Source organism: Bubalus kerabau, chromosome 1 (assembly GCF_029407905.1).
Source record: "Bubalus kerabau isolate K-KA32 ecotype Philippines breed swamp buffalo chromosome 1, PCC_UOA_SB_1v2, whole genome shotgun sequence".
In the NCBI taxonomy this organism is placed as follows: Eukaryota; Metazoa; Chordata; class Mammalia; order Artiodactyla; family Bovidae; genus Bubalus; species Bubalus kerabau.
Window position 1 is genome coordinate 153,216,256 of NC_073624.1, and position 26,039 is coordinate 153,242,294.

The window sequence follows — 26,039 nt, forward strand, 5'->3', positions numbered from 1 at the left end:
TTTTCCCTAAGATCAGAGACAATTCAAGGATTTCGGCCCTTACCACTTCAGAATGTATACAGTGGTCCTGAAGATTCTATTTAGAGCAGTCAGGCAAGAAGAAGTAAAAGACATCCAGCTTGCAAAGGAAGAAATAAGCTATTTTTATTTCCTAAAGGCATGATCATTTATGTAGAATAACTGATGGAATCTACAAAAAAGCTACTACCTGATTTCAAGAATTATTTTAAAGTTATAGTAATCAAGCAGTGATGTCAGTGTAAAGTTTGATTGCATAGAATAGAATGTCCAGAAGTAGCCTCACACCTAAATGGATGACTGATTTTTGACAAAGGCGCAAGTCAGTTCAGTGGAGAAAGGATTGTCTTTTCAACAGATAGTGCTGGAACAATTGAATATCAACATGCATAAAAAGGAAATTGTATTTTGTACCATATTTAAAATTAACTGATAGAGCTAAATTTCAGGTCTAAAAGTATAACACTTCTTTAGGATAATATAGCAGGAAATCTTCGTGACTGTGATTTAAACAAGAATTTCTTAAATATAGAACACCAGAAGTATGTTCTATTAAAGAAAAACTGATGAGCTGGACTTTTTCAAAATGAAAATTTTTACTTTTTGAAAGATACTGTTAGAAGAATGAAAGGACAAACCGTAGGTTTGGAGAAAATGTTTGCAAAGCATATGTCTGATAAAGAGCTACCAGTAAGAATATGTAATGAACTCTTAAAGCTCAGTCAGAAAAGAAACAGCCTAATAAAAATGGGCAAGAAATTTGAACATTCAGCAAAGATATATGGGTGGCAAATAACCACATGAAAAGGTACTCAGTCTCTTTCATTATTAGGGAAATGTAAATTAATGATACAGTGAAATACTTATATCCAAACTTTTGTTAGAGTGGCTAAAATTTTAAAACTGAGCATACCAAATGTTGGCTAGTTAATGAAGGAACTGCAGCTTTCTTCTCATGGAAATATTAAAATGCTGCACTGAATTTCAGTCTAAAAAGTTAAACACACATCTATTTGATCCAGCCATTTCATTTTTAGATATTTACCCAGTCCAGCCATTTCATTCTTAGATATTTACCCAAGAGAAAGTGAGAGTATGTATCCACATAAAGAAGTGTTCACTAATGTTCATGGTAACTTTGTTTTTAATAGCTAGAACTTGGAAGTTACCTAAATGTCAACAGGTGAATCATTAAACAGATTGTTTACCCATACAGTAGAATATTAGTCAGAAATTAAAAAGGAATATTGTTTGGATGAAACTTAGAAAAATTGTTCTCATTGAAAGAAGCTAGACAAAAAAGAATACTGTATGATTCCATTTATATTGAAATTATCGGGAATTCAGTTTATAGTGACACAAGGCAGATTGTTGGTTTCCATGTGCATGTGCTGGGATGAGTTGGAGGACAGGAAGGAGAGATTACAAAGAGACATGAGGGAGCTTTTAGGAGTGTGTTTATTATCTTAAATGTATAATGATTCCATGAGTATATATACATGTATCAGAACTTACCAAATTGTATGCTTTAAATATGTAAGATGTATGTCAGTTATGTGTCAGGAAAGCTTTATAAGTAAAACAAAATAGAGTCAATTGAACATGAACTTCAGGAGTTTGAAGTTAGAGCTCCTTTGCTTCATGAGATGTTTTATTCAGGAAATCAACTAATTGTCACTATTTTAAAAATAATTCTAATAGCAAATAAAAATACAAAGTGAAAGTAAAAAATGTGAAATTTTATGACATGTGTAACCAGTCTTAAATTGTTTTGATGAACATGTGCCCGAACATCTATGTAATAATGTAACTCAGATATATATATATATATATATATATATATATTTGTGTTTATGGGATAATACTATGTGTAGTCTTAGGTAATTGGCTTTTTTTTCACTCTATACTGTCTTTTTTAAGGTTCATGCAAATATGATCAGAATGATTATGATCTGGCAGCTGTGTGCTGACACTGTTGGCAACTCAAATAGCTTCTTTGTTTCACTAGCAGCTGATTCTAAATAGCCAGCTGAAGTCTTTTTTTTGGTGGGGGCGGGTTGTTTAATTTAACCTTGACTTTTGAAATCAGTACTTGGAGATAAAAAACAAGTTTTCGAACCCAAATCATAAAAAATAGAGCGTTTCCTTTCTTATATCCCTGACCACTTCTTCCAAAATACACTTGAATGTGTTCCTTATCTCAGAATATCATTAAAAGACTGTTTAACTTATGTTTTAGACCATGTTTAGATGAGTGTTTTATATTTGTACTGTGTAAAAATAAATAATCCAGGAATAATTTGCTAGGTACTATGATAAATGAATTAAATGTAGACTTACTAGTATCTTAAAATGAGGTACCTGTTAAAAGTCTTTTGATAAAGTATATTTGTGATTTTGATTTTTTAAAAAGTATTTGGGCTTTTCAATTTAAAAAAGCTTATCATTGTAAAACTAGTACTAGTTAAAAAGTAAACTAGTACTGAAGATTTTTAAGGAATAAGTCAGTTCTTTGCTGCGTCTTCCATATCCCCTCTTCCCTTCTGCATAAATTCTATTTTTCCAGAAGAAACCATTTTATCTTTTTTTCCCCCCAGGTATCTGCCTGTTTCTAAATAATGTGCTAATACTGTTTTATGTGACTTTTCGTAAGGATGGTTGATTGGAGAGGCAAAGGATAAAAGTTCCTTTAAAGTCAGGAAAAGATACAAGAACATGTTTCCATTGAGATGGATTCCGGAGTAGAGGATACAGTAGCACTCTGTGTGGAGGGGCACCCTTGGTCAAGTTGCTAGGAGAGTAGATGTCCAAATCTTGTTATTGAGTGACTGTGGAGAGGATTCCTTCTGAGCTTCTGAGAACTTTGCTTTTGCCATTCTTAGTTTTTATATTCTCTTTCTTTTTTTTTTTAATTGTTGGATAGTCTCTGATGATTAATTCTTACCTCCTTGCTGACCAGGTTCTAGTTACTTGTCAAAACCCCTGTGCATTCCTGAATGTTTCCTGGGAGAATAGGTGAATTGAAGGTTAAAGTCTCAAGCAAAGCCTAAGCTTAGGGCTTCCTGAGGTCTGTATCTCTAGCTATTTCTTGGTTTGTCAATTTTAGATATTGTGTATTGTCTCTGTTACGATAGCTAAGGATTTAGCTCTGTTTCACTTATATCATTTCCTCTATTTCATATTCCCCATTTTATTATATTACATTAAAATAAAGCTGAAAAATGGTACAAAGTGAGCCTATTTACAAATCAGAAATTGAGTCACAGAAGTAGAAGGCAAGTTTATGATTACCAAGGGGGAAAATGGGGGAGATGAATTGGGAGATTGGGATTGATCTATACCCACTGCTATATGTAAAATAGATAACTAATAAGAGCCTACTATATAGCACAGGAAACTGTACTCAATACTCTGTAATGACCTCTATGGCAATAGAATCTAAAAAAGAGTAGGTATATGTGTAACTGACTCACTTTATTGTATAGCAGAAAGTAAAACAACACTGTAAATCAACCATACTCCAAGAAAAAAAACAATAAAAATAAATCAGTAATCATTGTGAACAAAATTGCATACTGTGATTACTTACATAACTTTTTGATTTTCTTTCAGTGATTCATTATTGCATCATGTGTTCATTTGCATTGTTTTCTGAACACAGAGTTTCAGTAGACACTCTGTTAAGTCTGTCATGGTCCTGTGAACCACTTTCCCCCTTATCCCTCCTTCTCAGAATCAGTAAGTCTGTCAACCTCTTTGCCCCTGGTGACGTCCCTTCTTCAGTTCTCCATCTTTGTAGTCCAAACTGAACTGGTTGTGTTGCTAGACTTGTCTTTTTTTTTCTCCTTTCAAATAGCAGTCTTCCTGGAACTTCCTCCTTTTGACTTTCTCCTTTTCGATCTCTTGTTTCCTTTATCTCATATCTTCTTTATTGGTTTCCTCTGTGTGTGTGTGTGTGTGTATGTATAACCTCTCCTTCAGAGAAAAACTGCAGGAATACCTATACAGTAGTTTTTTTTAATATTTGTATTTGTCTGACCTTTTAAATATTTTTCCCCTCACACCTTGTTGATTGGTTAGTATAGAGATTTCTTTGAGAATTTTGAAGGCATGTGCCATTGTCTTTCAGCACCCAGTGGATCTCTATATATCACCAGTTTTTTCTCTGTGGAAGCTTTTAGAATTTTTTTTTTTTTGACCTTCGTGTTAGCAAATTATTGTTATATAACATTTTGTTCTTGTGTTATGGATGCGTTTTTGCCTTGTCTTTCTAAGCATATTTATTAGACTTGTTTTTGTTTGGTCTTGAATGTTTCACTTTTCTTTCCTACTTATCTTTGTTTCTATAGATTGCTCTTTTCTAATTGCTTATTGTGGTTTTCTTCACAGTGGAGAGTTTCTTCCAATATTAGGTGATTGTTGGCTGTCTGTTCTTATTTAAGGGTGAGACATTAAAGAAGTTTGTTTTGTTTATTTGCAAAAGAATAAGAAAAAGTCTGGAAGGATATGTTCTAAACGTGGGCAGCCGTAGGAGGGTAGGTTGGCTAGGGTGGATACTTTTATTTACATTTTTGTAAAATCCTTAATTGTTTCTGTAATTTTTTTTTTGAAGCTTTAATGAAGTTATTTACTGTTGTATAATAAGAGTTATCTATTGGTATGTAATACATTACCACAGAACTTGACTGCTTAAAATAACAAAGATTTATTCTTTCACATAGTATCTGAGGGTGTGAATTTGAGCGTGTGGCATTGCTGGGGGGTTCTGGTTAGGGTCCCTGATTAAGTTGTAGTCAAGTCTCTTGGCCTTCATGTCATCTTCTTTATTGGTTTCTTCTGTGTGTGTGCGTATGTGATCATTTCAAGGCTCAACTGTGGCTTCCAAGCTCATTCGTATGGCTTGCCTCAGTTTCTTAAGAGCTGTTGGACCGAGGACCTCATCTCCTCACTCATAAACCTCTGAGTGTCCTAAAAATGTAGCAGCTGTTTGCCCTGTTGCCAGTGATTTGAGAGAGAGTAATAGTCATTTTTCCTAGATGGAATCTTCAGTCTATTTTAAAACCTGTTCTTTGAAGTAACATCTTATCATTTTTTCCACAAGCTTGTGTTGGTCGTACAAACCAAACCTGGTATAATGTGGGAGGGCACTGCATATGGGTTTGAAGACTAGGAAGCGGGGATTGTTGGGGGCCGGAAGGCAGACTGTGATAGCCAGCCTCCAAAATAGCTCCTGATGATCCTCCCTTCCTGGCTTTCCCTTGAGTAGTTCCCTTCTCCCACATTGCACCATGGCTGATCCATGTAACCAGTGGCATATGGCAGAGGTGATGATATGCTTCTTCAAAGTTATTCAGTCACTCAGTCATGTCCAACTCTTTGTGACCCCATGAACTGCAGCATGCCAGGCTTCCCTGTCCTTCACCATCTCCCAGAGCTTGCTCAAACTCATGTTCATTGAGTCAGTGATACCATTCAACCATCTCATCCTCTGTTGTCCCCTTCTCCTCCTGCCCTCAATCTTTCCCAGCATCAGGGTCTTGTCCAATGAGTCAGTTCTTCGCATCAGGTGGCCAAAGTATTGGAGCTTCAGCTTCAGTATCAGTTCTTCTGGTGAATATTCCAGGTTGATTTCCTTGTTGTTCAAGGGACTCCCAAGAGTCTTCTCTAGCACTGCAGTTCTTCGGTGCTCATCCTTCTTTATGGTCCATCTCTCATATCTGTACATGACTACTGCAAAAACTATAGCTTTGTCTATACAGACCTTTGTCGGCAAAATGATGTCTCAGCTTTTGAATACGCTGTCTAGGTTTGTCATGGCTTTTCTTCCAGGGTGCAGGCGTCCTTTAATTTCATGGCTGCAGTCACTGTCCATAGTGGTTTTGGAGCCCAAGAAAATAAAGTCTGTCACTGTTTCCATTGTTTCCCCATCTGTTTGCCATGAAGTGATGGGACCGAATGCCATGACCTTAGTTTTCTGAATGTTGAGTTTTAAGTCCGCTTTCTCAATCTCCTTCACCTTCATCAAGAGGCTCTTTAGTTCCTCCTCACTTTCTGCCATTAGGGTAGTGTCATCTGCATATCTGATGTTATTGGCATTTCTTCTGGCTATCTTGATTCTAGCTTGAGTTTCATCCAGCCTGGCATTTAGCATGATGTGCTCTGCATATAGGGCTTCCTTTGTAGCTCAGTTGGTAAAGAATCTGCCTGCAATGCAGGAGACCTGGGTTTGATCCCTGGGTAGGGAACATTCCCCTGGAGAAGGAAATGGCAACAAGCTCCAGTATTCTGGCCTGGAGAATCCCATGGACAGAGAATCCTGGCAGGCTACAGTCCTTGGGGTCATAAGAGTGGGACATGACTTGGTGACTGAGCCACCACCACCACTCGGCATATAAGTTAAATAAGCAGGGTGACAATATATAGCCTTGACATAGTTCAGTTCGGTCACTTAGTTGTGTCTGACTCTTTGCGACCCCATGGACTGCAGCACGCCAGGCTTCCCTGTCCATCACCAACTCCCGGAGCATGGTCACACAGATGTCCATCCAACCATCTCATCCTCTGTTGTCCCCTTCTCCTCCTCCCTTCAATCTTTCCCACCCTCAGGGTCTTTTCCAGTGAGTCAACTCTTCACATCAGATGGCCAAAGTACTAGAGTTTCAGCTTCAGTATCAGTCCTTCCAGTGAATATTCAGGACTGATTTCCTTGAGGACGGACTGGTTGGATCTCCTTGCTGACCAGGGGACTCTCCAGAGTCTTCTCCAACACCACAGTTCAAAAGCATCAATGCTTCGATGCTCAGCCTTCTTTATGGTCCAGTTCTCACATCCATACATGACTACTGGAAAAACCATAGCTTTGACTAGATGGACCTTTGTCAGCAAAGTAATGTCTCTACTTTTTAATATGCTGCCTAGGTCTTTTAATTCCTAGGTCTTTTAAGCGTCTTTTATTTCATTACTGCAGTCACCATCTGCAGTGATTTTGGAGCCCCCCCAAATAAAGTCTGTTTCCATTGTTTCCCCATCTAGTTGCCAGGAAGTGATGGGACTGGATGCTATGATTTTTATTTTTTGAATGTTGAGTTTTAAGCCAACTTTTTCACTCTCCTCTTTCATTTTCATCAAGAGGCTCTTTAGTTCTTCTTCACTTTTCTGCCATAAGGGTGGTGTATCTGAAGTTATTCATATTTCTCCCAGCTGTCTTGATTCCAGCTTGTGCTTCATCCAGCCTATCATTTCGTGTGATGTCCTCTGCATATAAATTAAATAAGCAGGGAGACAGTGTACAGTCTTGATGTACTCCTTTCCCAATTTGGAACCCGTTTGTTGTTCCATGTCCGGTTCTAACTGTTGCTTCTTGACTTGCATACAGATTTCTCATGAGGCAGGTCAGGTGGTCTGGTATTCCCATCTCTTTCAGAATTTTCCACTGTTTGTTGTGATCCATATAGTCAAAGGCTTTGGCATAGTTCATAAAGCTGAAGTAGATGTTTTTCTGGAACTGTCTTGCTTTTTCGATGATCCAGTGGATGTTGGCAATTTGATCTCTGATTCCTCTGACTTTTCTAAATCCAGCTTGAACATCTGGAACCTCATGGTTCACATACTGTTGAAGCCTGGCTTGGAGAATTTTGAGCATTACTTTGCTAGTGTGTGAGATGAGTGCAATTGCACAGTAGTTAGAACATTCTTTGGTGTTGCCTTTCTTTGGGATTGGAATGAAGCCTGACTTTTTTCAGTCCTGTGGCCGCTGCTGAATTTTCCAAATTTGCTGGCATATTGAGTGCAGTATTTTAACAGCATCATCTTTCAGGATTTGAAATAGCTCAGCTGGAATTCCATCACCTCTGCTAGCTTTGTTTGTAGTGTTGCTTCCTAAGGCCCAGTTGATTTCACACTCTAGGATGTGTGGCACTAGGTGAGTGATCACACCATTGTGGTAATCCGAGTCATTAAGACCTTTTTTGTGCAGTTTTTCTGTGTAATCTCACCATCTCTTCTTAATATCTTATGCTCTTGTTAGGTTCATACTGTTTCTGTCCTTTATTGTGCCCATATTTGCATGGAATATTCCCTCAGTATCTCTAATTTCCTTGAAGAGCTCTTTAGTCTTTCCCATTTTGTTGTTTTCTTCTATTTCTTTGTTTTCTTCACTTAAGGCTTTCTTATCTCTCCTTGCTGTTCTTTGGAACTCTGTATTCAGATGGGTATATCTTTCCTTTTCTCCTTTGGTTGTCTGAGGCCTCCTCAGACAAGCATTTTGCCTTGTTGCGTTTCTTTTTCTTAGGGGTGGTTCTGGTCACTGCTTCTTGTACAATGTTACAAGCTTCAGTAGTCAATTGTAAAAATTGTCTTCCACTGTGGGTGCTTTCTTGTTTGTGCTCCAAGGTACTCTCTCTCTCTCTGTCTCATACATTCAGACATCTTATGAGGGGCTCAAATGGCTGGAGATAGAGGCTACTTCCTCTGTCTGTGAGGAACTCGACGTAACTAGTAAGGAACTGAGGCTTGCCAACAATCATGTGATGTGCGTGAGCCTGAGAAGTGGATTCTCCATTCTCTTTTAAGCCCTGAGATGATTGCCATTCTGCCTGACAGCTTGACTGCAACCATGTGAGAGACCTTGAACCAGAAAAACTCAACTAAACTACTCCTGGATTCCTGACCCTCAGAAACTGTGTGGGATAATGACTTGTGTTTTAACCTGCCAGTTTTTGGGTGAATTTGTTACATAGGCAAAGAGCACCAATAAATAAAGCAGAAAACATTTTTTCTAAACCCACACACATGCACACACCCATATCCCACATTCAAAACCACATTGGCATGTTGATATTTGTGGGTTTGAAACTGCCAGGTGGTGTTTTGGGGGCCTCCAAGGAGCTCCAGTTCTTTATGTCTCAGTGCAGAACGACTTTAGTGAGAGGCAAAGTGGTAGATACAAGTGATTTATTGGAATAGGATGCTTGTGAGGTTTACAAGTGGGCAAGTGAGATGGTATCATGTCCTAAGAACTTAGTGGGCTACAGTTTAATAATCAAAGAAAAAGTAGGAGGGGGAAAAGATCACCTTTTTCTTCATTCTTTTTTTTTTTTTTTTTAATTATTTATTTGTTTTTGCCTGTGCTGGGTCTTCGTTGCTTCCCATGGTCTTTTCTCTAGTTGTGGTGAGTGGGGGCTGCCCTTTGTTGTGGTGTGAGGCCTTCTCATTGCAGAGGCTTGCTGTTGCAGAGCGTGGGCTCTAGATACAAGGGCTCAGTAGTTGTGGCACATGGGCCCTGTGTGGGCCCTGGACCATATGGGCTTCCCATAGTTGTGGCTCATGGGCTTAGTTGCTCTACAGCATATGAGATCGTCCTGGGCCGGTAGTCAAACCTGTGTCCCCTGAATTGGCAGGCAGATTCTTAACCACTGGACCACCAGGGAAGTCCCTTCCACATCCTTGAGTACACATCATGCTTCCATCGTCAGCTCCTTTCGGTCAGGTGGGGGCGTTTTCTTGTCCCTACATGGTCAAGCCAGGACTGTCATGGCACTATGGAAAAACTATTTCAGGTCTCAGTACAGTGAGGGTCTTTCACTTTGAAATGTCACCTTTCCATAAATTATTGTGTTTTATATGTGCAGAGACTTTGCCCTAGGGATCATTAATTTAATGAGCTCACTGGGCAGAATGTGGATCTCATGCCACCAGTGTTTTATTGTCTGGGGGCATGTTTTGTGCTTCTGTTGCTAATCAAGCTTGCTTAGCTTTGTGCTTAAGCAAACCCGCTTTATTGAGTGGTCAGTAACTTACAGGGGTCTCCCATACTTTTTTCTTTACTTACAATCCTCTAATAGGATTAACTGCTTAACTACTTTGTCCCTTTACTCTGTCCCTTTCATGTTGGGCTCTATCAAAGGCTTGATTATGCTAAAAGCCTATTTTTCTGAGGGTGTGTGTGTGTGTGACCCTTAATGTTAATATCTGGAAGTCTAAAGAATCTGTTCAGTTTCTTTCCAGAAAAGTCTTGCATTTTGCTTTCTGAAGGTTTCAGCCTGGCTGCTTTATTCTGAGTTGGCCAGTGAGAGGGGTACCGTAATTAAGTCAGCAGTTTCACCTGTCCCTCTTTACTTCCTCTGCTTTGCCTTTTGTCGTTCATTCAGAGATGCTTCTTTTTGGTTTCTTGAGGGAATAAACTGGTAATTTATCTCTATTTTAGGAATTGTAGGTTTTGATGGTGAGATGGTAGTAGTTCATTCCCTTACTTGTGGCTCCATGTCTTATGTGTAACTTGTGGCTCCATGTCTTATGTGTATCTTCTGAGATTAGGGTTTCTGCAGATGGACTAGGCTTGCTTATCATAAGCAGCTTCTTTCAGTTGTAACTGAGATTTTCGTTTCTTTAGCACTGCTGCGTTCCTCATCTGTTTTCCTTTTTCTGAAAATTTGTGGAAACCTTTTGGCCAGTACTGCTTAGTTGCTTCTTTTATATTATTTTTGATCCCATAGATGTTTGCTTTTGTGTGTGTGTGTGCCTTTGTCATCATTTTAACAGTCTTAGATGGAAGAGTAGATACTCTTTCTGCCATATTTAAGTGGAAGTTCCAGGGGTATGACTGTGTGTATTTCACTGTTACTGTATGTACTGTAGCAGGACATATACAATCACAGGAATTTTGAGACAAACTGGACTTTGGAGATAATTTAAATCTCTATATTCATTTTACAGCAAAGGAACAGTCTCAGTGAAGTTACTGCTTTTGCTGTTGATTATAGTTAGCAGTGCAAGCCTGAGATGGAATCTGTATGTCCTGACCCTGTTTGTTTCTTTTTCTACCATGCCACACTCACTACCTTTATTTTTTAACTAGATTATTAAATTATCAGTAATTTAAACCCATTGTATAAACTAAGAATTAACAACTACATACCAGATTTGGGGGATTCAAAATGGGTAAGCCTGGTTTCTTTGTCAGAGAAATCTCTGGATTAATAAAAATGAATTTCTTATTTTCTTTTAGTTCAGATCTTTTCTTGATTGCTGATCTTATCTTTTGCTTTAACTGTTTAGCAGTTTGTATAATTTATGTGATGATCTCAACTTACAGTTTGTCAAACAAGTGGTGGTTTTAATGAGAGGTTTTTTTTTCCTTTAATTTATGATTTCCTTTGACTTTCTTGACTCTCATTACTGTCTTCTGCTTTCTCATTTCTTGAGAGGAAGCTCAATATTTTTTCTGTTGTATAGGTTTATAATTAAATACCTATAGCATATACCTCACATGCAGCATTTATAAACATTGCTGGGGAGAGAGACAATTAAGAAAAGTATCTTAGTAAATTTTTTCTGTATGCGCTAAGCTCTTGGTGCAAAGGAACTGCACAATACCTTTTTCTTACATGACTCTTAGCACAGTGCTGGATATATGTTAGGCAACTTGGTAGATAGCATCTGACTGAGAAAAATTTTATAAAAGGCCTTTTTTAAAGTGGACTTTTGTGTTCAGTGTTGAAAGCTAATGAGGGAATTGGTATTTTCTTCACATATATTTCTGTGAAGATACATTTTTCATGTGCTATGTTTGTCAAGTTTTTCAGTGCAGTTTTTTAAAGAACAAGAACCATCATATTCCAGTGGTCTTTGTACTTTGGACTGGTGTACACAAAGGGTTGGATCTAAAGAAGGGCCATAGAGAATCCATCTGAAAAACTTTCAAGGGTAAGTTGGCCATGAAGCATTTATTCAGTGTGTATTAGGTACATTTTTTATATAATATTAGTTTTGTCCTCATGACAACTTCATGAGGTAGTTATCCTCATAAAAAATAACAGAGCTTAAGACATTTGTTCATGACCAAAAAATGTATCAGGTATTGTGCAGTAATTTGAAATACATGCTTGTTTTAATTGTAAACCTGTATTCTATATTTTCTGCTATCTTACTCTGGAAGTATTAATTTGAAATTGAAAAACTCAATTATACATCCAGATTTTTGGAGTGTAAATAAGTATATACGTAAAGGCTCATAGTGTTAATGAAATTCTGTTTTCCTTTAATTATAGATATAGTGTAGATGAGAAAGATGTGAGTTATTTGCTCTAAACATTGTTAACGTTCAGTTTTAATTAGTTTATCAGTATATTAATAATTTCTTTGTATTGTAATTAGCCTCCAATTAAAAGAAATAAATTAATTTTTAAAAAAGCAAAAAAAAAAAAAAAAAAAAGAACAACAAAAACAGAAAGACTCCAGAATTCTCTTTTTGGCTGAGCTTTGAAAACAATGAAGTTCTGTGTTGGGAGGATGGTATGTTGCCTCCAATTGACCTGTTTCCAGAATAGAGCAAGCATTGCCATGATTTGGAAATATCAACTAGATAATTATTTGATATTCAAAAATTAAATTTCTTCTAGAGTTTCTGTTCTTTACTTGAAGATTATAAAGCTGGTGTTCCCTTGTATAAGAAATAATTAGGATCTTTATCTAATTAAAAGAAAAGCAAAATTAAGTTAGTTTTGATGTAATTATTTGATGTAAATATTATAACTGAAATTAAGTAGGAACACTTGTTATAGGAAGTAGACTATTGAAAATAATCTTTTCCAGCATCTTGAAGAGACACAGTGGGTGTGAGGAGAGGAGGAAATACGGTACATATAAATACTTCCAGATGGATGTTGGTGTAATTATGGAGAGTAAAGGAAAAGGAATGTATAAATAGGGATGGAAAACAGAGGGAAGGAATTTATAAGACAGATTTGCCTTAATTTTCCCTGACACCAGATAAATACCCACAGAAGTAAGAGAAAGGAGAGAATTAATGAAATGGTAATTGGAAGTAAAAATCATCATTTGCAGTGAAAATACTCAGTTTTAAAAAGGGAAGCTAGAGTAGTTCAGGAAATATGTTTCTCTCATGGATATAAATCCTTAGTAATGATACGAACCTTAGGTAAATCTTGATTAATGTAAACAAAAATGAAAGGTATTACTTAATGTTTGCTCTAAAAGTACTAAGAGTAATAATAGTTGGTCATAAATTTCAGTGCTGATTATTTAGCGTCAGCAATTTATAGGTGAATCATTGTGTAATTTATGATGAATTACTTTAATAAATGAGTGTATATTAGTTTAAAGGTGAAACATTTGGAGTGTCCAGTAAGACTGTATATAAGGTTAAAAGCTATCATTGTTTTGTTTAAAACTAATGGTGAGATGCTCTGACATTTTTGTAGTTAAATCTATATATAGCTATTTTGCAATATTTTCTTCTGCAAGTCATATCATTATGCTTTGTATATTTAGGTCTTTAATTGATCCTAAGTTGATTTTTGTATATGATGTAAGGTAAGGATCTGGTTTTTAAAAGTTTTCCTTATAGGGAATCAATTATTATATTACTGTATTGTGAATAGTCTACCTTTCCGCACTGATCTGCAATGCCGATTTTAAAATTTATCTATAGTTTGGTTTCTAGCTTCTCAGTGTTTTTTCTTTCTGTCCTTGAACTTATATAGCCCTGTAGTTGTTTTGCTGGTAAAGCTTTATACTGAGTCTTTTTAAAAAAAGTTATGTATTTATCTTTGGCTGTGCTGGGTCTTCCTTGCTGCGTGTGGGCTTTCTGTAGCTGCAGCGGGCGGGGCTGCTCTATAGTTGTGTCTGCAGGCTTCTCACTGCCGGGGCCTCTCTTGTTGCAGAGCATGGGAGCTCATGGGCTTCGTCTGGTGCGTGACCTCAGTAGTTGCAGCTCGGAGGCTTAGTTACTCTGTGGCATGTGGAATATTCCTGGACCAGGTATCGAACCTGTGTCCCCTGCATTGGCAGGCAGATTCTTAACCACTTGACCACCAGGGAAATCCATTAACTTTTTTAGATTATTGCTGGTATTTGGAAATGCTGCTGAATTTTGAATATTTCCTTTAGCCCAGTTACCTTTGCTTTTCATTAAAAGAAAGATGATCTTGGCCATTTTGATTAAAAAAAAAATGAATTCTATATTCTTAGAATTTGAAATAAACTGATATTTGATTCTGAATCTTTATATTATTTCATATTAAGTAACTGATTTTGAGTTGCTCTGGAGCTTCTTCAAATAAGACCTATAATACGGATGCTAAAGGAACACAGACTCATTTATGAAGACCTCATTTTGCCCCAGATATTATAAGATTGTATTCCTTATGGCTTCTCTGATATTTAGATCTGATTTTGAATATTGAGGAAAATGGTACTCTTAAGACTTACCTAAGAATAGATTCATTTTTAGCAGTTCATTTGAGCTCAGTACATATTTTTTGGAGCATCAACTTTGTGGTCAGCTTTTGCCAAATAAATTTCTTTTCTTTAAGCAGCTAGTAGTGTAATTGAGGAAACAAATGTAGAAAGAAATCAACTCATTACTGTAGCGTTATAGAATTTGGTTAAGTATAAGGTAAGGTAAGATGGCACAGTGGTAAAGAATCTGCCTGCCAGTGCAGGAGACATAGAGATGCAAGTTCGATCCCTGGGTCAGGAAGATCCCCTGGAGTAGGAAATAGCAACCTTCTCCAGCATTCTAGCCTGGAAAATTCCATGGACAGAGGAACTTGGTGGTCTGTAGTCCATGGGGTTGCAGAGTTGAACATGACTGAGTGACAGAGCACAGAGGCACAAGGTAATCTTAATGTACAGGTTAAAATTGTGCTCTGGAACAACTTGTAGTTGTGTGACAATCCGTGGAAGCTCAGTTTCCTTGTAAATAAAATAGGAATACTATATTTGTTGTTGTTGTTCAGTTGCCCAGTTGTGTCCAATTCTTGGCGACCCCATGGACTGCAGCACGCCAGGCCTCCCTGTCCCTCACCATTTCCTGAAGTTTGCCCAAGTTCATGTCCATTGCATCGGTGCTGCCATCCAGCCATCTCATCCTCTGATATCCTCTTTTCCTTCTGCCCTCAATCTTTCCTAGCATCACGGACTTTTCCAGTGAGTTGGCTGCTCACATCAGATGACCAAAATACTGGAGCTTCAGCTTCAGCATCAGTCCTTCCAATGAATTATTGGAAGTAGTACTCCAATGAGTATTCAGGGTTGATTTCCCTTAAGATTGACTGGTTTGATCTCCTTGCTATCCAAGGGACTTTGAGAAGTCTTTTCCAACACCACATTTTGAAGGCATCAATTCTTTGGCATCCTGCCTTCTTTACGGTCCAACTCTCACACCATGCGTGACCACTGGGAAGACCATAGCCCTGACTCTATGGACCTTTGTCAGCTGAGTAATGTCTCTGCTTTTCAACACATGGGTTATATTAGGCTGGTGCAAACGTAATTGTGGTTTTGGACCATGAATTTTAAATCATTATAACTAGGCTCAGACACAGCTTTATTAATCAAAATAGGAGCCATTACAGTCAACACACTTTTGTTAATGAGAGATAAGCTTGTTTATTGCTGTAGTGTAAATGGTTGACATTGAGCTCTGTGGCAACTTCTCAAGTAGCTGTAAGAGGATCAGCTTCCACGATCCTCTCAACTGGTCGTTGTCAGCTTCCAGTGGCCAGCCACTATGCTAGTCACCTTCAAGGCTTTTTGAACCACCACGTGCTCTATGTTGGTTAGCAGTTCCTGGGCCAAAAAGTGTTGTTGATGTTGGGAGTTGTCTCTGCTGCTTTTATGACTCATTTTGAACTTGAATAAGAAAATTGCTCAAATTTGCTTTTTGTCTAACATCATTTCCCTAGTCTAAAATAAACGTAAATTAAACAGTAAGGCAGAAAGTGAAGAGGAACTGAAGAGCCTCTTGATGAAAGTGAAAGAGGAGAGTGAGAGAGTTGGCTTAAAGCTCAACATTCAGAAAACTAAGATCATGGCATCTGGTCCCATCACTTCATGGCAGATAGATGGGGAAACAGTGGAAACAGTATCAGACTTAATTTTTCTGGGCTCTCAAATCACTGCAGATGGTGATTGCAACCATGAAATTAAAAGACGCTTACTCCTTGGAAGGAAAGTTATGACCAACCTAGATTCAAAAGCAGAGATGTTACTTTACCAACAAAGGTCCATCTAGTCAAGGCTGTGGTTTTTCCAGTGGTCATGTGTGGATGTGAGAGTTGGACTGTGAAGAAAGCTGAGTGCCGAAGAATTGATGCTTTTGAACTGTGGTGTTGGAGAAGACTCTTGAGAGTCCCTTGGACTGCACAGAGATCCAACCAGTCCATTCTAAAGGAGATCGGTCCTGGGTGTTCTTTGGAAGGAATGATGCTAAAGCTGAAACTCCAGTACTTTGGCCACCTCATGTGAAGAGCTGACTCATTGGAAAAGACTCTGATGCTGGGAGGGATTGTGGGCAGGAGGAGAAGGGGATGACAGAGGATGAGATGGCTGGATGGCATCACCGACTCAATGGACGTGAGTTTGAGCTAACTCCAGGAGTTGGTGATGGACAGGGAGGCCTGGTGTGCTGCAGTTCATGGGGTTGCAAAGAGTCGGACGCGACTGAGCAACTGAACTGAACTGAATTGAATAAGTTGCTTCCCAAAAAACATGAAATGAGAAATGTGCATTAAAATGATGTATAACATAACCACCTTAAGGTGTATTCCAGTATCAAACGACAGAGTTCCGCAGTGCAAAACCATAATTATTTTTACACCAGCCTAATAGTAGGCATATTATAATATGAAGATTGAACAAGATAATTTATGTATTTGCCAAATGCTAGCTGATATTATTGGCTGCTGAGGAGCTTGGAATGTGTCTCACATCTCAGTTACAGACAGTGGAGACGACTTCAGGGAGTTAATAAGCAAGGGGATGACATGGTCAGATTCATGTTTAGAATTCTATAAATCACTGTGTCTGCAGTAGATCAGGGGGTTTGAGGGAATAAATTAGAGGAGGCTGTAGTGATAGACGTGTTGAGAGATGGTGACCTAATCATTATAGTTAGAAAATGGTCAGGAGAAAGTTCAATAATACAGTGTTATAAAGGTAAGATTTGATTGATTTAATGAAAAGAGCAAAGGAGTCAGGAGTGATGTTCCAATGTTTAGTTTTGGTGAATGACTAGATGTTGTTATTTGTAACTGAATTAGGGAGTACGGGAGGAAGGACATGTTAGAGGTGATGAAGAGATTGGGTTCAGGTTTGTTCATGGATGAGATAAATATATGTTATCTAGATGGGCATATTTAGGAGCGTCTGTGATTTATGTGTCTGGTTGGTAGAGGATTCACGGTGGGAGAGACATATAATAAATAAAGGGTATATTTAATTGTACTTTGACCTAATGCCATTCAATAAATGTTACCTGTTATTACCATTATCATCCTCATTATCACCACCAATACCACCATCATTATATAGGCAGTGTTAATTTTTTTTGATACCTCCAAAAATTAGTTTAATACTGGTCAGAAGGCCTAAGTCCCGTGAGAGAGGCACAGCTAGAGCCTGCATCTATGTCGCTTTAGTTGTCTCCCACTCTTGGTGACCCTGTGAACTGTAGCCCACCAGGCTCCTCTGTCCATGGTATTTCCCAGGCAAGAATACTGGAGTGGATTGTCATTTCCTTCTCCCATAGGTAGTGTTTAAAGCAACTAATAGATAAGCCCTTCTAGAGGAAAGACATGAAATAAAAAGAGAAGTGGGGTGGAGGATAAAGCATTTAATGGAATGGGTAGATGAGTTACAGAAGGAGATGGTGAACTTTTATTGGGAGAACTAAGACCAGGTCTCACAAAGAATAGTGAGCTTGTATGACAGAGTAGTGAATAGTATCAGATGTAACAGATTGGTAATATAAAACCTACAGGGAGTCCACTGGATTTAGCAGTACAATATCAATGGTGACCTCAGCTAAGTAAATCACAATGGAAAGATAGAGAGGGACAGAAGCCAGATTAAAATGTACTTAGAAGTATATTGAAAGTGTGATACAAAGTTGGCTAGCTTTGTTGAAGTGGTTCAAGAGCCACGTGGTGATATCTTACAAGTACCAAATGTTAAAAATTTCCTTTAATGAAAATATCTAGCTAGTCATTATGAATAATTATCAGTGATGTTTTTAAAATACAAAGAGTATATTTCTGTGTTGAGACTTAAATGTAGCTTTATTATTTTTCCTCCTGTTTTCTCTAGCTGAATTTTATTTATTTATTAAAAAAATAAATTTATTTTAATTGGAGGCTAATTACTTTACAGTATTCTAGTGGTTTTTGCCATACATTGACATGAATCAGCCATGGGTGTACATGTGTTCCCCATCCTGAACCCCCCTCCCACATCCCTCCCCATCCCATCCCTCAGCGTCATCCCAGTGCCCCAGCCCTAAAGCACCCTGTCTCATGCATTGAACCTGGACTGGTGATCCATTTCACATATGATAATATACATGTTTCAATGCTATTCTCTCAAATCATCCCACCCTTGCCTTCTCCCACAGAGTCCAAAAGTCTGTTCTTTACATCTCTGTCTCTTTTGCTGTCTTGCATATAGGGTAATCGTTACCATCTTTCTAAATTCCGTATATATGAGTTAATATACCGTATTGATGTTTTTCTTTCTAACTTACTTCATTCTGTATAATAGGCTCCAGTTTCATCCACCTCATTAGAACTGATTCGTATGCATTCTTTTTAATACCTGCATAATATTTCATTGTGTATATGTACCACAGCTTTCTTATCCATTTGTCTGCTGATGGACATCTAGGTTGCTTCTATGTCCTGGCTATTGTAAACAGTGCTGCGATGAACATTGGGGTACACGTGTCTCTTTCAATTCCGGTTTGCTCAGTGTGTATGCCCAGCAGTGGGATTGCTGGGCCATATGGCAGCTCTATTTCCAGTTTTTTAAGGAATCTCCACACTGTGCTCCATAGTGGCTGTACTAGTTTGCATTCCCACCAACAATGTAAGAGGGGTCACTTTTCTCTGCACCCTCTCCAGCAATTATTGTTTGTAGACTTTTTGATAGCAGCCATTCTGACTGGTATGAGATGGTACCTCATTGTGGTTTTGATTTGTGTTTCTCTGATCATGAGTGATGTTGAGCATCTTTTCATGTGTTTGTTAGCCATCTGTATGTCTTCTTTGGAGAAATGTCTGTTTAGTTGTTTGGCCCATTTTTTGATTGGGTCGTTTATTTTTCTGGAATTGACCTGAAGGAGCTGTTTGTATATTTTTGAGATTAATTCTTTGTCAGTTGCTTTGTTTGCTATTATTTTCTCCCATTCTGAAGGCTGCCTTTTCACCTTGCTTATAGTTTCCTTTGTTGTGCAAAAGCTTTTAAGTTTAATTAGGTCCCATATGTTTATTTTTGCTTTTATTTCCATTACTCTGGGAGGTGGGTCATAGAGCATCCTGCTGTGATTTATGTCGGAGAGTGTTTTGCCTATGTTTTCCTCTAGGAGTTTTATAGTTTCTGGTCTTATGTTTAGATCTTTAATCTATTTTGAGTTTATTTTTGTGTATGGTGTTAGAAAGTGTTCTAGTTTCATTCTTTTACAAGTGGTTGACCAGTTTTCCGAGCGCCACATGTTAAAGAGATTGTCTTTTCTCCATTGTATATTCTTGCCTCCTTTGTCAAAGATAAGGTGTCCATAGGTGTGTGGATTTATCTCTGGGCTTTCTATTTTGTTCCATTGATCTATATTTCTGTCTTTGTGCCAGTACCATACTGTCTTGATGACTGTAGCTTTGTAGTATAGTCTGAAGTCAGGCAGGCTGATTCTTCCAGTTCCATTCTTCTTTCTCAAGATTGCTTTGGCTATTTGAGGTTTTTTTTGTATTTCCATACAAATTGTGAAATTATTTGTTCTAGTTTTAGATAGGGATTGCATTGAATCTATAGATTGCTTTGGGTAGTATATTCATTTTCACTATATTGATTCTTCTGATCCATGAACATGGCATATTTCTCCATCTATTTGTGTCATCTTTGATTTCTTTCACCAGTGTTTTATAGTTTTCTATATATAGGTCTTTTGTTTCTTTAGGTAGATTTATTCCTAAGTATTTTATTCTTTTCATTGCAATGGTGAATGGAGGTGTTTCCTTAATTTCTCTTTTTGTTCTCTCATTGTTAGTGTAAAGGAATGCAAAGGATTTCTGTGTGTTAATTTTATATCCTGAAACTATATATATATATATATTTTTTTTACTATTTATTCATTACTATATTATTTACTATTTATTCATTACTATATTCATTGATTGGCTCTAGTGATTTTCTGGTGAAGTCTTTAGGGTTTTCTATGTAGAGGATCATGTCATCTGCAGACAGTGAAGAGTTTAACTTCTTCTTTTCCAATCTGGATTCCTTTTTCTTCTCTGATTGCTGTGGCTAAAACTTCCAGAACTATGTTGAATAGTAGTGGTGAGAGTGGGTACCCTTGTCTTGTTCCTGACTTTAGGGGAAATGCTTTCAATTTTTCACCATTGAGGATAATGTTTGCTGTGGGTTTATCATATATGGCTTTTATTATGTTGAGGCGTATTCCTTCTATGCCTGCTTTCTGGAGGGTTTTTATCATAAATGGATGTTGAATTTTGTCAAAGGCTTTCTCTGCATCTATTGTGATAATCATAAGGTTTTTATCTTGCAATTTGTTAATGTGGTGTATCACATTGATTGATTTGCAAATGTTGAAGAATCCTTGCATCCCTGGGATAAAGCCCGCCTTGGTCATGATGTATGATCTTATTAATATGTTGTTGGATTCTGTTTGCTAGAATTTTGTTAAGGATTTTTGCATCTATGTTCATCAGTGATACTGGCCTGTAGTTTTCTTTTTTTTGTAGCGTCTTTGTTTGGTTTTGGTGATGGTGGCCTCATAGAATGAATTTGGAAGTTTACCTTCCTCTGCAATTTTCTGGAAGAGTTTGAGTAGGATAGGTGTTAGCCCTTCTGTAAATTTTTGGTAGAATTCATCTAGCTGAATTTTAATCCTCATCTAGTTTTCTAATGAGAATTTAAAGTATTATTTTCACAAACGTTGTAACTTTGCTATTTTTTGCATTCTAACTCCGTGGTTTACTCTTAATTTCCTTCTCTACAAGCCTCTTAAATTTCAGCCTTACTGGTTAGTAGATTAACACTTTTGATCCCCTTTTTCTTCCTTTCTAGTATGGGTCTTTTTTGTATTTTTTTAAATTGAAGTATAGTTAATGTACAATGTTATGTTAATTACTGCGGTACAACAAAGTGATTCAATAGTACATATATATACATTGGTTTTTAATTTTTATTTATTTATTTTTTTAGAACAAAATTTATTTTTTTATTTTTTTTTAACTTTTACATTTATTGGAATGATTTGTATATTTATAATTACCTCCTCAAGAGACTGTAATGTCATGAAAATAGTTATAATCTCTATAAGTAATAAATACATCTGGTTTTGTACATCACTATATCCTCAGGGCTCAGAACAATATCTGTGACCTAAGTACTTGCCTATTTTCAAGTTTTCCTTTTTTTAATATTCTTTTTTTTTTTTTTACTTTACAATATTGTATTGGTTTTTGCCATATATCAACATGCATCCGCCACGGGTGTACACGTGTTCCCCATCCTGAACCCCCCTCCCACCTCCCTCCCCATACCATCCCTCTGGGTCATCCCAGTGCACCAGCCCCAAGCTTCCTGTATCCTGCATCGAACCTAGACTGGCGATTCGTTTCTTATATGATATTACACATGTTTTAATGCCATTCTCCCAAATCATCCCCCCTCCCCAGAATCCCAAAGACTGTTCTATACATCTGTGTCTCTTTTGCTGTCTCGCATATAGGGTTGTCGTTACCATCTTTCTAAATTCCATATATATGCATTAGTATACTGTATTGGTGTTTTTCTTTCTGGCTTACTTCACTCTGTATAATAGGCTCCAGTTTCATCCACCTCATTAGAACTGATTCAAATGTATTCTTTTTGATGGCTGAGTAATACTCCATTGTGTATATGTACCACAGCTTTCTCATCCATTCATCTGCTGATGGACATCTAGGTTGCTTCCATGTCCTGGCTATTATAAACAGTGCTGCGATGAACACTGGGGTACACGTGTCTCTTTCCCTTCTGGTTTCCTCGGTGTGTATGCCCAGCAGTGGGATTGCTGGGTCGTTTTTTAAAATAATCTTTCCATTATGGTTTCTCATAGGATATTGAATATAGTTCTCTGTGCTTTCTAACATTTCTTTTTTTTTTTTATTTTTTTTGCCAAAGTGCACACCTTGCAGAGATCTTAGTGCCCCAACCAGAGATTGAACCCAGACCCCAGGCAGTGAGAACATGAAGTCCTAACCACTAGACTGCCAGGGAATTCCCTTCATATGTTTTAATCAACCTTTAGTTTTCAGTTGCAAGAACCATTTAAACATGTTAAGTTTAAAATCTTGCCCTATCCACACTATCTGATTGATTCTGTCAACTTTATAGAACTTTGTAGGATACCATTAAGGTTCTTTGGTTTATATGGTAATATTTGTAGATTTCTAGAATTTTACTTGTTTGATTCTCAAGAAGGCAATCTTAGTTGCAAATATTTATGGACTATTTATTAACATCCTTCTGTATAGCAAGTCTTAGCTTGGCATTAACTATCTGACATTGGTAGGGCATTTCATTTATGACCGAGCTGTTTTTGGGCTTAACAATCTCTTCAAAGACCTTTCTGAGCCTTAAGTTCTAAGTTATGCTAATCTTCAGGGAAATAACATATTTGAATGAATAATATTTGTTTCAGTCTTGTACAGAAGACTCAGACTTTGTGGAGACTAGAGGCAAGATAGAGAGGGCCCTTGCCTGTGTTCTATCCTGCTTCCTCATCTCCTGATGACTGGAGTGTATGTCTTTTCCCTCTGGTAAATTCAGGTAGAAAAAAGGTTGAGAAATACCACAGTACCCTTATGCTGTCTCTGGCTTTTTTAGGAACTATGTTCATGTTTGAATCTAACAAATGATATAAAAGCAGAACATCTGTTTAATCCTGTCCTTAGGAAACAAAACTCAAGTGAAAAATAGTTTATGCGTTGTATTATTCTGGAGAAGACAGAGTAGAAAGTTGAAGTATAGCTCTCCTTTCTACTTCTTACTAAGTTGAATTTTCCCTTTCAAGTTTATTAATTTAAAACATTGAATATTCAGAGAATATGGAATAAGAGATTAAAAAATCTGTATATCTTTTGTTCTGCCAACAGAAGTTAGGCTGGTAGAACAAGATCCACTAAATGAGAAAGAGAACTGCATTTAATTTAATCCCACATTTAAACAGACATTTTAAAAGCAAATATTAACATGAAATGTTTCATTGAGAAGTAGCTCCATTTTATTAGTAAGGATTGTGGACCTGATGGCATATTTACTTTTACATTTATAATTGTAATTTATATCTTGCCTTCCAAAATGAATTTGAGGCAGTGTTTTAAGTATATAACTGTGTCCTCAAACCCTGCAGTTTGGCCTGCTCTTGGTGGTAGGTCAGGTTCTTAAGAAGAAGGGTGCAAGAGTCAAGGATGAAATAAGGAAGATAAAATTGACTAAACCAGCAAAGACAAAGAAAAATAAAGGTTATTGAAATCTGATGGAAAGTTACCTGGCTTGGGGCAGGGGAAAATCGTATCAGAGAAAGAAATACTAAGGAGAGACTCAACATTTTAAAGTTTGGGATTAGAGAGCTAATCTGCCAGTAGAATAGTTTAAAATGGATTTTGCATTTTGACATTAATTTTTCATTTAAATGCTTTCTTCTATGTAGTAACCCTCTGTGTTTTTTCAGTCTTTTAACTTTATTGAGGCTTTCAGTGGATAATCAAAGGTCTCTCTTGGTGAATGCTACATTGTACTTAAAAATATGTGGGTTCTTTTCAAATATCTTTGATTTCTAACATAAATCCCTCATGATAACAGAATAGACTGTATTAGACCATGAAATTTTTGTACCTTATTTTATGTCCCTGGGTATGTTCCAGTGTCTCCTGATTTATAGTCTGTGGAAACTAGAATTTTTATCATACTGTTGTGTGAAAATTATATAAATCTTAATTATTTTGGCTTGGTTCATAGTACTTTTCAGATTTACTTATCCTTCTTCTTTTCTGTGTATTCATTCTTTTAGTTTTTGAGAGTTTGATACTAAAATTCCAACTAAAAAATCTTAATTTATCTACTTAAAATAATTGTAATATATAGTGGAACTACATGTAACTTTGTTCTATACTTTCCAAGTCTCCTGTAGATGTGTTATCATACTTTCATAATTTAAAAAATAAAAAAAGAAAAATAATGGATCTTGCAAATTTATTGTTGAGGACCTGAAGATGTACTTGAATCTGCAAAGTAGAATGTCTTTTGAGTGATTTGATCACAGTTAAGCTGTCCTTGTCTTCTTCTTGCCTATAATATGGATCTTATTTATGGGCTACCTTCACTATTCCCTTTAAATTCTTACCCTGAGACTTTAAAAGTTGTTGTTCAGTCGCTAAGTTGTGTCTGACTCCATGGATTGCAGTGCGCTAGGCCTCTGTCTTTCACTAGCTCCTGGAGTTTGCTCAGATTCATATCCATTGTGTCAATGATGCCATCTAACCATTTCCTTCTCTGTCTCTGCTTTTTCCTCCTGCCCTCAATCTTTCTCAGCATCAGGGTCTTTTCCAGTGAGTTGGTTCTTTGCATCAAGTGTCCGAAGTTTTGGAGCTTCAGCTTCAGCATCAGTCCTTCCAATGCATATTCAGGGTTGATTTCCTTTAGGATTGAGTGATTTGATCTTGCTGTCCAAGGGACTCTCAAGAGTCTTCTCCAGCACCACAATTCTTTAAAAGGAGGAAAGGTTTTTTATGGGGAAGGAGCACAGAAGAGATGAAATGGGAGAGGAAGAGAAAGTTGGGCAACAGATAAAAGCTGTCCTTTTTTTTGACTCTTACAGAAGAGACAGTACTCCCTCTTCTATATTGTACTTAACTTTATTGTAAAATCAATACGTATGACACTATGAGTGGTTACTTTTATTCTGATTTATCTACTGAATTGTGAGATCCCTAAGGGCAAGACAGGCTTCCCTGGTAGCTCAGAGGGTAAAGAATCTGCCTGCAATGCAGGAGACCTGGGTTTGATGCCTTGGCTGGGAAGATCCCCTGGAGAAGGGAATGGCAACCCACTCCAGTATTCTTGCCTGGAAAATCCCACGGACAGAGGTGCCTGGTGGGCTATAGTCCATGGGGTCACAAAGAGTTGGACACGACTGAGCGACTAGCACACACATAAGGGCAAGACATGATTGTTATTTCTGTTTCACTATCTAGAGAAAGAACGAAAGGGAATTCGCTGGTGGTGTAACGGTTGGAACTCCTTACTTCCATTTCAGGGGACACAGCTTCAATCCCTGGTCAGCAAACTAAGATCCTACTGGCCTCGTGGTATGGCCCCCCAAAAAAGGAGCTAATATTAAAGGTGTTTAATGTTGTGCCACAGTATTGTTAAGTACACAATACATGTTAAAAAAAAAGGAAAGTTATAGTGATTGAGTTCCTATTTTGTATATATCAAGCACTTTGCTAAGAGAGAGATATCATCAAATTCACTGGTTTCAAACTTTTTAACTTCCATGAAAATGTTTTGATAAGTACTTCCTCACTCATTTAAGTATTTATGATTTTTATATTTTAATGTTAAATAAAACTGGTAAATCATTCTTTTACTGGAGTCTAAATACCATAGTGGTTTGATACCTACCATTCATTATACATTTATAAAAAGATACAAACAACTTCTTTCTTAACATTAAAAAATTTATATTCCTTTCTCTGTTTAAATTTGTATTTCTATTATGCTTTTCCCACCAGGTTTCATCCTTTTGTGATGTATTTTTTATGCATGGATTATGTTTTGCATATAATATATTATGTATGCATTATGAAGGCAATGTATTTTTATGCATGCAGGGCTTCTTTGCATATTGATCACCCTGTCATGTCTTTGAACAACTATATGTATGAAGTCAAGTTTAAAATATTTTTTTCTATTTTAATTAGCATACAATTAGTAAAACAATA

At 37.1% G+C, this 26,039-nt stretch overlaps 1 protein-coding gene across 7 annotated transcripts in view; it reads left to right on the top strand.

Annotated features, from left to right (window-relative positions):
• ADK (adenosine kinase) overlaps positions 1-26,039 on the top strand; it is a 569,627-nt gene that overhangs the window by 51,424 nt on the left and 492,164 nt on the right. For 3 of the 7 annotated variants that reach the window (XR_008698600.1, XR_008698601.1, XR_008698606.1), the window contains exon 4: positions 11,593-11,721. The exons of 3 other annotated variants lie outside the window; for them this stretch is intronic. The gene's annotated coding sequence lies outside the window, so the exon portion shown is untranslated. Of the gene's footprint in view, positions 1-11,592; positions 11,722-25,289; positions 25,674-26,039 lie in introns of those variants that run through there. One more of the 7 variants, XR_008698609.1, reaches the window with a different exon arrangement.